Raw genomic sequence first — 12,408 nt, 5'->3', positions numbered from 1 at the left:
AGGAAATGACAGTCCCAGCAGTCCAGTGCTCTGTACATTGGTCTTGTGGTTTGTTGGTTAAGGACTCAGGAGAGCTGGAGTCATTTCCTGCCTGTGACAGGAGGCAAGTCACTTCATTGCTTCTTCTTTGAGCCCAAGGAGCAGTGGTTGAAAGGCCATGCTGTTATCCCCATTTTACAGATAGGGAAACTGAGGCACCGAGAGAATAAGTGACATGCCGAGGTCACGCAGGGAGTCTGTGGCAGAGAATTGAAATGAACGGTCGTTCCCAGAGTCCCGATCCAGTGCCTAACCCACAAGGCCATCCTTCCTCTCTCCCAGAGACTTTGCTGGGATAGCTCCAGCTAACGGTAACTGCTGTAAAATGGCGCCTGAGAGCAATCAGCAGGGCCATTCTGTGCCCACCGCCTGGTGTCACATTCCTGTGAGACTGCAGGATGATTCACATGCTGAAACGTGGTAATAACTGATAGCCTGGCCTATGTGACTGGCTCAGTTTCAGTACATTTCCCCCTAGCTCCTGTCCGTCAGGGCCCTCCGAGCAATTGTTCCCTGGTGTGGAAGTCTGCACCCTTCACACAAGTGAGAGCGACCCCGTCCTGCTGGGAGACTTGCTGAGTCTGAGAGTGGACGAAGGGTCTGGTGGGGCGGGTCCTGGGACTTGGGAGGCCAGGGCTCAATTCTCTGCTCAGCCACAGAGCCTCCGTGTCACCTTGGGAGAGTCACTTAGTGCCTCAGTTCCCATCTGTACAGCGGGGATAAAAGCTCTGCCTCTCGGGGGTGCTGTGATGGTACATGTGTAACCCACACACCTTCTGGGTGTGGTGGTGTGTCCCATCCGGCGGCACTGAGACCACTTAGAGAGATTGAGTCTGCTCTTCAGCCTCAGCTAAGAGCCAGCTGGCTTTTAGCTCATGCAGTAGAGGCCCAGGCACTCAGCTCCAGCGGCCCCAGGTTTGATCCCGCCCGCCGACGCCTGGGGTCTGGTGGCATTCCACCTGCTCTGGCACTGATGAGGTGGTCAGATTCTGTGGTAATGGGGCCGTTAGGCAGGTGGCAGCAGGTCAGACCCCCGGGGTCTTTGCTTGCCGGGCTTGCTTGCAACCGCTGAGCGAGGCGCTCAGCCATTCGGGAATGGGAGACGCAGGAGGGCAGCTGCCCCATGGCGCAATGAGACAGAACCTAACTGGATGAGGAGCTGGCAAGTTACAGAGCCCATCTGCCCCAGCTCTCCGGAGGTATTTTCGGCTCTCCTGCAAACAGCCCAGGGAATGACTCATTCAGCAAAGTTAAGATCAATGAATGCTGACATTTAGCTGGCAGCTCAGAGAGGGGGTGGGGGTGTGCGGAGGGGGATGGGAGCAGGCGCAGATGAGGGTGTGGGGAGCCGGCTCACATCTAGGGAAGGCTGGGGTGCAAGCTGTGAAGTTCGGATCTAGATTCGGATCAAACGTTGCCATAGTTTGGAGGTAAAGGGGGGGGATGTGTGGAGCTAGGGTTCTGGTTTGGACTCATTTCTTAGCATAGGCCCTGTCCTCACTATACAGGTGCCCCTTTCGCAAAAGTTGTTCCTAACTTTTATGGTCCCGATGAGATGGGCTCCTGCTCTGCCGTTCTGATGGGTCTGATTTTGCAGAAACTACCCTGGTTTGTGCCCAAGTCACAAGCATTCATCCAAACTCCCCTGACAACGGCTGTTTGGACACAGGGAACCCAAGTCAGGGGGAAGAAAATCCTCACAAGCCCCAGGGCGCTTCCATCTCGTCCGTCTCCCCTCTACAGGTTTCAGACGCGTCCGCCAAAGTGTCTCTTTGGCTGGCTAGCTGGGGAAGGCCAGTGCACTCAGGGTTAAAACCGTGGCCAGGTTTACACTACACACCTCGATGGGTACAACTGTGAAAAATCCACACCCCTGAGTGACGTAGTTATACCAACCTAGCCCCCCATGTGGACAGCGCTACGTCACCGGGAGAGCTTCTCCATCAACATAGCCACGGCCTCTCAGGGAGGTGGATTAACTACACCGCCGGGAGAAGCTGTCCCCTCAGCACAGTAGTGTCTTCATTCAAGTGCTACAACAGCACAGCTGCACCGGTGCGTGTGAAGACAAGGGTGGTGCAGCCCCTTGGCGAGGCCTGTACGCTGAATCTTGCCGGATGTGGTGGACTGTCCTTTAAGAGACCAGGCAGTGGCCCACATCAGGAAGTGCAGCTGGCTGGATCAAGGTGGGTTGCATGCAGCTAACTCCAGACTCAAGTGCAACTGAGACCTGTTTGCTGAAAGCCTCCTGGGTCACGTCTTTCCAGCTGGCACCAACCTGAGGATGCCGCGGTGGGCCGGCGATTGCTGACGGAGGGTCCTGGCTTATTACAGCTTGTGGCAAGAAAGGGTATGTGGCAACTTGGAACCTTGGGGGCCCTAGGGAGTGAGGGGGCTGCTGGCTGGGGACAGACCCTGAGCCCACTGGCATATGAGGCTGATCCCAAACTGAGCCGAGAGCAGCCGCAAGTCCTGGGCTGTGTTTTCAGCCTCAAGATGAGTCTGACTCAATAACCCCCTGCTCATCTGGAGCCACCCCAAACTTTGTGACCTTTCGGGCCCTCTCTCTACATTGACTGAGCCCAGACTCTGGATCCCGACAGCCCTGGGAGAGTTTGGGTGCAGCCCAGGCCCGGCCCGGTTCCCAGGTGTCCAAAAAGGGACCCTCCCCAGCCTGCTGAAAATGAGCGAGTGAGGGAGGGCGGGGGAGAGCGAGCGATGTAGGGAGGGGGGTGGGGCCTCAGAGAAGGGGCGGGGCAAGGGTGTTCAGTTTTGTTTGATCAGAAAGTTGGCAACCCGTGTGGATCCCATTGAGGTCAGGGCCAGGGCTGCAGGAGCTTGTACTGTCACAGACAGCTCAGTCCAATCTGAGTCCCACCTCCCAGTGCTGCTCCTGACCCTGCCTGCGGCCTCCTGGAGCACTTTTCACCCGGTAACTCCAGGGGTCCCCATTAGCGCCCGAAGGAGAAGTGGCCGAGTTTGCATCCGCCCAATGTGAAATGTACAGGGGCCCAGAGATCATAGCCTAGGGCCTGATCCAACTGTCTACAATGTCTAATGGGGTTGTGTTGGGCAGATAACAGGTAGGGATGGCAGAAAACTGAGCAATTCCGGTTGTGCGTGCGTGTTGGGGGGGGAGGAGGGGCACAATAGCAAAACCCTCCCTGCGCTTCCAGTGTGGACTCTGTGATAATCAGTTTGTGTACAGGGGTCATTAGTCAGCAGGCTGTTTTGGAGGTGAGGGGTCTGGTTGCTTATGCAGCTGATGACAGAAGCATTCAGTGTAACTCCATATGTATTTATGCACATAACAGGCCCCTGAAGCGTACATGTGTGCTGTTAGCCCAGAAGCTAATTGGATCATTCGCCTCTTTGCATACTGAACTGAAATCCAGCTGCTGCCATTTGCAGTGCAATTGCTCTGGTTAAATGGGTGGTGGTGGGCTGAATCCGCCCACCCATTGTCGATGGGTTCCCTGGGCAGACCCTCCATGGGTACAAACATGCTGCTTTGTCACAGAACCTTGAGGAGGGGAAGGAAAATGGGAGATCTCTCCGTGCCTGGGTTCCCTATTGCACCCATCCCTCTAGTATTTAAGCACAGTGAAATCCTGGCCCTGTTGAAATCAGCAGGGATTTTGCCATTGACCAGAGTGGGGTCCAGATTTCATCCAGTATCCTTAGAGCAAGGTAATAGATTATAACTAATCTTCTACTTTTTAATCCCAGGATTTCAAAGCACTTTACAAAAGCATTATCATCTCTTTTCTAGATGGGGAAACTGAGGCACAGAAAGGCGGGCTAAGGCCCAGCTCCTCCAGGCTATTTAGGGGCCTAACCTCATCAGAATGAAAGGGAGTTAGGGCCTAAATACCTTGGGGGATCTTGTCCAAGGTCACAAGGTGAGTGAGTGCTGGGGCTGGAAACCGGGTCTCCCAACTCCCAGCCCTGTGCGCTAACCGGCAGACACTGTGCAGAAAGCAGCCAGCTGGTGCATAGAACTGGTCACAGACGGAGAGCTGGGATTTAGCAGTAATTACAGGCTGCTGAAGGCTGTGGACGTGCATGCACGTTCTCAGAGCTCTGTGGCCCGCAGGGACCACAGAGGAGAGCGTCTGGCGAAGCTGCACAGATGGCACTGTGAGCGCAACTCGCTGCCCCAGGCAGATCACGCCATCTTAGCGTCAGAAAGGGAATCCCTGCTTGACAGGCTGTTCTCGCTGCGGCTTGGGGAGATCTATCCAGTGTGGGCAGGAAGCTGGGGAACGAGCAAGGCTGGAACCTGCCGTGTGACGTGGGAGCGTCTTGCTTTACCTGTTAGAGCTGCACTCGCTTTATATTGTGGGTGCCGTGTGACCATAAACGACAGCAGGGCCTCGGACAAAGCAGTTTAGTGTGAGGTGTTGACATGGGCTTGCTTTAACTGAGTGTATCCCCGCCACTGAGTAACGCTGTAGCCAATCTGAGAGCACTGTCCTTGTGTTTGCACCTGCTCGGAGATCATCACTAGCCTGGGCTAGCATGGTCACAGGTCAAATCTCAGACCATCTTGCAAATCTGGGGTCTGTAACACATCACCTTCCATTCCTGAGTCATCTAGGAGCGTTTCAAAGTGGCAGATTGCTCGGAGGGCCTAATTCTGTTCCCACAGGCCCTGGTGTAAATCTAGAGTACTTCCACTGAAGTCAGTGGCATTACACCGCTGCAGAGAGGGTGTGAGTTAGAGGAGAATCAGATGCAGGAATCCACAAGGCCGGATTGTGCCCGTCCTGCCTCTAATGGACGCAGAAGTCTCCAACCGTGGCCGGGGTGGAACTGATGCAACAGGCTCGCTGCCCCAAACCGTCACTGTTCGGGTCTGTGACACTCCTGGACTGGGGGGAGGCAGGCGTCGGTGAGGTCAGGGGAACTCTTGTCTTGCAGGAGTCGCTCAGTGGATTTGCAGAAACATGCACCGGTCTGCACCCAGATCTTGGGCTCTTATGGGAACGGAGAGCTCCTTCCCTGAATCTACCACCTCAGCACGTTATAGCAACGCCACCCCCACTGTGAAGCTCCCAGCTTATCAGGCTTGGGATAAAGCTGTTTGGGTTTTCTTTTTTTTTTAAGTAGATGTCTGGGGTTTTCAGATCCAAACAAATATGCTTTAAAAAAATACCCCCAAGGCACACATCTTGGCAGCCCGGCATTTATGAGCAACCCTACAGAAACAGAGCAGCGTTCCCAGCCCGGCATTCCCAGGCAACTCTACAGAAACAAACCCCCGTTGTCTGGGCCATCCCTAGGAGGGTACAGAGCCCGGGTGGAAGTGACGAATCCGTCACTTACGGGACTGACTGTGCCTGCCAATCGCACTGGCCCACGGAGCCCCCCAAAGTGCGGGGCCTGGAGCGGTCGCCCCGATGCACCGTACCCAAGAGACGGCTCTGCCCATAATGCAGCCCTATGATAACCGGCCTGTGCGCACATGCAACCGAGTGAAGCTATTTCTGTAAGGAAATTAGATCCCAGAGCTAAGCTTCCAGGGGGCTATTAGAAGCCAGAGGGGGAACTCGAAATCACAGTTAAGAAGTGCTAGAAGATACGTGACGCTGGCCTTTTCCCTTGGCTCCCACCTGAGTGTCAACAGCAGCTGCTGGGCAGAGAAAGAGATCTGACATGACTGCTTTCCAGAGACCCCTAAATACAACTCAGGCACTTGCCCTGTAGCCGTTCGCGGGCTTGGGGCCAAGGAATCAGGAACCCGGAGCTGGACGGCTTCCATCCAGCAGTCGCCTGCCCGCCAGCCAGGAAGATGGCCGTGCCAGGACTGGGAAGGTGGCGGCGGCCGCACCTTGCACCCGGGGGCCCCTGACCTCGAGCGCCCCTCCTGTGCCTACGGGCGGGCTCTGAAGACTTGCCCTGGTGGGTAGGTGCTACCGTCCGTCCAGGGACCCACTGGAAAGGATTGCTGTCCCTGTGATGAGGTGCTGCCGATGGCCATCATGGAGGTGCCAGTGTGGCAGGACAGCCCGTGGCCTCTCCTGAGGGCCAAGGATGGGAGCCACGGCTCCGCTGGGCTCTCAAGGGGACACCGGGACCAGAGAGGCCACTGTCATCTCTGTGAGGCTGTTGCCTCCCTGGGGGACTCCTGCCCATGGCAACCCAGACCCTTTGGGTCCTTCAGGGGTTCCCAGGAAGCATCACAGTGTCACTCGCCTTCTGAGCCTCCTCCGCACTCCCGCATCACCTCCGAACCTTGTCCCCAGTTCCCTCTTCTCCCATCACCCCCTTCTCTCTCCCTGCCTTGCCCCCTGCCGAGTCCCCTCTCCTCTCTCCATCATCCCACTCCCCACCCTCCCTACCCAGTGCCTTCTCCCCCATTCTTGAGAGGACTGATCATTGCTTTGTTCCCTCTCTTCCAGTCGGCAGGCTGTGAAATTCCCCCAGAGTCAGCAGAGCTGGGAAATAGTCAGGAAGGGGACCCCGAGCCCAGGGCTGTTTATTGTCTGCCTTACTGTGACGGATGCACCCAGTTCCTGGGGATTTTGCTCATGTCTGGGTAGGCCTGTTCCTGCACGTGTTTGCCTTTGCCTGTGTGCACCAAACCTGAGCTCATTATTCTGATTACAAGGTCAGCCTGTTCATTACCACCTCAGATCCTTCCACTTAACTGATGTACCGTACTCTGGAACAGCCTCTCTGCTCCCCGGGGGAAGATTAGACATCACATTTCAGGGATAAAGAAATCAAAGATTCATAGAGGTTCGAGGCAGGACATAAAACCTATGAGCTCATCTAGTCCCAGAGCAATGCATAACTGTTCCCTGTAGGGCTTTCTCCAGTCCAGCTGCAATTGCCTCCAGCACCAGGGTCTTACCCGTACACTAGGGAGGCTATTTCACAGTCTAATCAATTTCACCATTAGGAAACATCTCCTCATCTCCAGGCAAAGTTCCCCTGAGCTTAATTTCCTACCATTATCTGTAGTTAGACCTCCTTGAGCCACCCTAAAATATTCATCTCTTCTGCGTCCCTCAGACACTGGGGACAGTTCCCCTCTCCCGGCGTTGGTTGCTGCTTAGATGACCTCTGTATAAATGTATTTCTTTTCTTATCTCCTGTCTAGTTTCCTTCTCCACTCTGAACTCTAGGGTACAGATGTGGGGACCTGCATGAAAGATCCCCTACACTTATTCTTACCATCTTAGGTTAAAAACTTCCTCAAGGTACAAACTTTGCCTTGTCCTTGAACCTTATGCTGCCACCACCAAGCGTTTTAAACAAAGAACAGAGAAAGAGACCACTTGGAGACATCTTCCCTCAAAATATCCCCCCAAGCCCTACACCCCCTTTCCTGGGGAAGGCTTCATAAGAATCCTCTCCAACTGGTACAGGTGAACACAGACCCAAACCCTTGGATCTTAAGAACAGTAAAAAATCAATCAGGTTCTTAAAAGAAGAATTTTAATTAAAGAAAAGGTAAAAGAATCACCTCTGTAAAATCAGGATGGTAAATACCTTACAGGGTAATCAGATTCAAAACATAGAGAATCCCTCTAGGCAAAACCTTAAGTTACAAAAAGACTCAAAAAGAGGAATATACATTCCCTCCAGCACAGCTGATTTTACCAGCCATTAAACAAAAGAAATGCATTTTCTAGCTAGATTACTTACTAACTTAACAGGAGTTGGAAAGCTTGCATTTCTGATCTGTTCCCAGCAAAAGCATCACACAGACAGACAGAACCCTTTGTCTTCCCCGCCCCAGATTTGAAAGTATCTTGTCCCCTCATTGGTCATTTTGGGTCAGGTGCCAGCGAGGTTATCTTAGCTTCTTAACCCTTTACAGGTGAAAGGGTTTTGCCCAGGAGGGATTTTATAGCACTGTATACAGAAAGGTGGTTACCCTTCCCTTTATATTTATGATGTCTCCTCACCAACCTTCCAGACCCTTCCTCCTTGGTCTGTCCCTCCCTGAGACCCAGTCATCCATCATTTGGTGTCAAGGGCCATGTAAGCACCTTGTCAGACAGACAGATTTGATGATGGTTCACCAATGGCATTCGGTGGCTAAGTTTGTAAGGAGGAGACCGTCTCATGGACCAATATCCCCATTCCCTGTTGCTTGACTGTCAGAATGGTTCATCCGGCAGCCTGCTAGGAACAGGGTCTGCAAGCTATTGATGGTCCGTGGTCTGCAGTGTGAGAACCACTGCCTAGGAGATCCTGAACTGTGCACATAAAACAGGCTGAAGCAAACAGATACAATACCGTGTGTTGTTACCATCTGCCTTGTTATGTGCAGCGTGGCCTCTCTGGTATTGTCCAGTGTTTCCGGAAGCATGACCTCTTTTCATCCAGGGAAGGCACATCCCTGATTCTCACAGGCCAGGCCCGATTTTGATGGGGGCTGCTGTCATCAGCTCCAGAAGCAGAGCTTCCAAGGCCTTTAAAACAGTCCTGAAGTATTCGTGGGGGCTGACGTGTCTGTGCACCGTGACGCGTTGTCTCCCTGGGATGGTGCTGCACCGTGTGGCAGCAACCCAGACGCCATGATCACAGAAGTTCTGAACTGTGATAATCTAAGACCTTGTCTTCACTGTCGCACCCTGTCACCTCAGGGTAACTAATGCACGCGAGCTCTCCTGAGGTAAAGGCATAGTGAAGATACGGCACTTCAGTTTCATTGTGAGGTAAATGAGGCAAGGTCAGCCCTAGACCCACACCTGGGATTGACCTTGCCTCATTTTTCGCAGGGTAAAACTAGAGAGCCTTGTCTTCAGTATGTTTTACCTCAATTTAGGTCACAGATGTTAGTTACCTTGCTGTAAATACCATTTTTTAGAAGTAAAGAGAAGGACTCTGCCTCTGGGCCTCCATAGAGGGTTACCGATTGGCCCTGCCACACACTCTAGGAGAGGACTGTGTAGCTGTTCCCCTAACAGGACTGATGGTTGATGCAAGATCTCAGTCAGAGATTTGAACCGAGGCAAAAGAGGCAGTTTTGTCGCTGGAGAGTGGAGTTCTCGTCTTGCTGTAGCTCACAAGCTGTAGCTCACGTGGAGATGAGTTCCATGGAGTTCCATGGAGATGAGTTCCATGTAGGATCCCCTGCATTCTCAGGACTTGCAGGGACTGGGAGCACTGGGATTCCTGTCACTCAGCATTTGCAAGGACTGGGAGCGGGAGTTTCCCTGCCCATTGACAAGCTCCCATGGAGATCAGCTGCTCGGGATGGTGAATCATCTGCAGAACTTTCACACAAGATGTGGCTTTAGGAGCTAGCAAAACATGCAAGTGCTGGAACGTTTGACTGATCGACTGAGGCTGAGCGTTCAGAAAATGCTGTTTTGTGCTTAGCGCAGTGACAAGTTTCTGTATTTTGCTCATGGACACGCTGTACTAGAATGGAAGGAAATGTGCAGTTGATGAAAGAACTTGCTCTTGCTGGTTAAGATAGCAGCAGCACCAACAGTGAGGGCTCCCAGGTCCGCCCTTAATTCGTGGCAGATGGTCATCGTAATGCCGAGGGGCTGATTGGTAAAGCACAAGTGATTGTTAAAGCCATTGGCCGATCGCGCAGGTGCTCCTGATGCTCAGTGGCGTTTCAGAGTGGTTTGGGGACCCATAAGGAGAGATGCTGGATAGTTATTAGTATTAGGGTGTGTGTTACAGAAGCGCTTTGGGTATGTCTACACTGCAGCTGGGAGGGAGTGTCTCAGACCTGTCAGACAGACTCACACTAATGGGGCTTGAGCTGGTGCGCTGAAAAATTGCCGTGTGGACGTTTCAGCTTGGGTGGATGCTCAGGCTCTCAAGCCTGCTCCAGCTCGAGCCAGAATGTCCTTGCTGCTATATTCAATTCACTAGCTCAAGTCCCGCGAGTGCATGTCTCTCTTCCCTTATACTCCCCGACCATGAGCAGGGCCCCATTGCCCTAGGTGCTGTATGTACACATAGTGAGAGTCAGCCCCAGCTCTGAAAATCTTATAATCTAAGTAGAGGAGAGAGACAGAGGGTGGGAGGGCCAATGGAGATGCCAAGAGGAGCCCAAGGTCACACAGCAGACCAATGGGAGGGGAGAGAACCCTTGTGCAGTGCTCTATCCACTAGGAAATGCTGCCTTCCATATAAATGTGAACGTATTTAATTATTTCCCACAGCAGAAGAGCCCTACAGCGGACCATACGATTTTCCCCATTCAGACTGGATTAATCCCTAGAGGCCCTGGGTGAAATGAGTATGGGGGGACTCAGGGACGGTCCCAGAGGATGGCAGTCTGCACCCCAAAGTGCCATCACCATTGGCACTAAACTGCCCGCCCCCACCTTGTTTCACAGGCCAGAGAGCAGAATGGACCTGGAAACAGAGTAAATGTCACTCTCATCACTAGGGAGCAGGGTTGAGTCTCATTGTGGGGCGCTGTGGGGGAGCTTGCCTAGCGCTTCCTAGGCAACAGAGAGTCCATGGGCTCCAGGCAGCAAAAGGAATTCCTTTTCTCTCCCTCTCCCTGCTCCGCTTTGCAATTTGGGGGTGCTGGGCGGCTGGGTGGGAGTGGAAGACTCTGCAGGGAGGAGGGCTGGTGTGCCATAAATTGCCACTTCATTCAATTGCCTGGGGCTCCCTGCCAGTTTAATCAGTGTCCCTTGTTTACCTGCCGAGCCCCATATGGCAGCTGCCTTGGACAGCGGGGTTGTGACAGGGCTGGAGGAAGAGGAGGTTACGTTGGGAATCACCGGGGTGGTTGTGAAATCTCCTCGGGATGGAGGAGCCCCCTAGACGTGGCAATCTAGTTAGGCGCCATGGGGGTGTGTGCAGGAGGCTGTGAAGTCCAGTAGTTAGACTGGGGGTTCTGCTCCTGACTGTGTCTCTAGCAACATTTTCTCCATACCACAGGAGAGCTACGTGGTCTGCCTGTGTCCAGTACAGAGCCCCCCGTGCATTGATCACCATCCTGCCCTGGCTCTCTTCTGCAAGGGCCATGGACTGTGTGGGCAAATTGCCAAACCTCTCTGGGCCTATTCCTCGTTGCCCAGCACTGCCTTTAGGCAATGGGTTGCCTCCGCGGCGCCCTGAGCACAGGGGCGTTCGAGAATGGGCCAGCGGAGGAGTTAGGGGAGGATCGGGGGCTGGGAGGAGTTTGAGTCTGGGGCAAACCTGCACCCTGGCTATTTTGCACCATTGCAAAGCCCCATAAGAGCCCCTGAAGCCCCTGAGTGAACTGCGCACTAGTGCAAGGATGAATCTGGTGCTCTCTAGGTAACCACATCTGTGGTTTGGGGATAGTTCTCTGTACCCACCTTTGCAGAGCCCTGGGGGAGAGGTGCTATGTACATGCACACGGTTTAGAACTGAGCTCATGACAGAATGAGTGGCAAACGAGAACGGTATAACAATTCATTCTCCTCCTTATCGAAAGCTTTGGGTTTCCATGGAATTCAGTGATGCGACACCCCTCCTCCTCGGAGCACCCAGCATTTCCCCTCCACCCCCTGAAACAGGACACCCACAGACTGACACCACCCCATTCAGAATAAGTCACACCGAGCAAACAGCATGCCAGCCATGTGGAGTCTGGTTCTCCCTTTGAGCTCCAAGTCCTGGGGCTGTATTCATGGGAGGTGTTTGTGCTAAAGATAAACAGGACTGGTGACAGTATTTAAGAAGTAAACCCAGCAATTTATTAGCATCGGATTCAGCCAGTCACCGAGCCGCTTACGATGCAGTGCTTCTCCTGAAGCAAGTTCTCAGCACCGAGTCCATCAGCCACACATCCACACTGGCATTCCTCACCCACGCACCTAAACACGCACATCCTGTGCAGAAGGGACGGGACGATTCCTTCTGCCTGATTGCAAAACAGCCCAAGCTCTGGCACTGTAATGCTGCTGGGTTTGTGCAGAGCAAAGGCAGGAAAAGCCCACACCAGGAAGAAAAATATCCAGTGAAAAATGGAGCAGAGAGACTGAGAGAAAAGGGACAGAGAGAAAAATCAAATGAAAACAGTTTGGTAGCTGTGTTCCGTATGGCTGAGCTTTGGGGGGATTCTGTATCTATATGACATGCCCCACAGGTGGTCTTTCCCCGAGAGAAACATAGGATTTGAAAACACTGAATTACTCTTTGGAAAACATTCACGTAGCAGTTCACAGCTTGGAATGAGTTCGGAGAGTCCAAGAAGCAGTTTTAAGGGACCAGACCTTGAGGTCCTCATTCAGTTTTTACTCAGGCCAATTCCGAAAGAGTCTGGTCGTCAACTGGTGTGAATCACTGCAGCAGCACTGAAATCAGCTGAGCCTCTCTAATTTATACCAGTTGAGGATCTGGCCCGAATAAGTCTCCTTTGACGTTTGTCCAGCCCTGGTACAAATACATGTGTTCTACACA

The sequence above is a fragment of the Lepidochelys kempii genome, chromosome 10, assembly GCF_965140265.1.
Source record: "Lepidochelys kempii isolate rLepKem1 chromosome 10, rLepKem1.hap2, whole genome shotgun sequence".
Classification (NCBI taxonomy): domain Eukaryota; kingdom Metazoa; phylum Chordata; order Testudines; family Cheloniidae; genus Lepidochelys; species Lepidochelys kempii.
The sequence above is the reverse complement of the archived record's forward strand: the minus strand, read 5'-3'. Positions refer to the sequence as shown.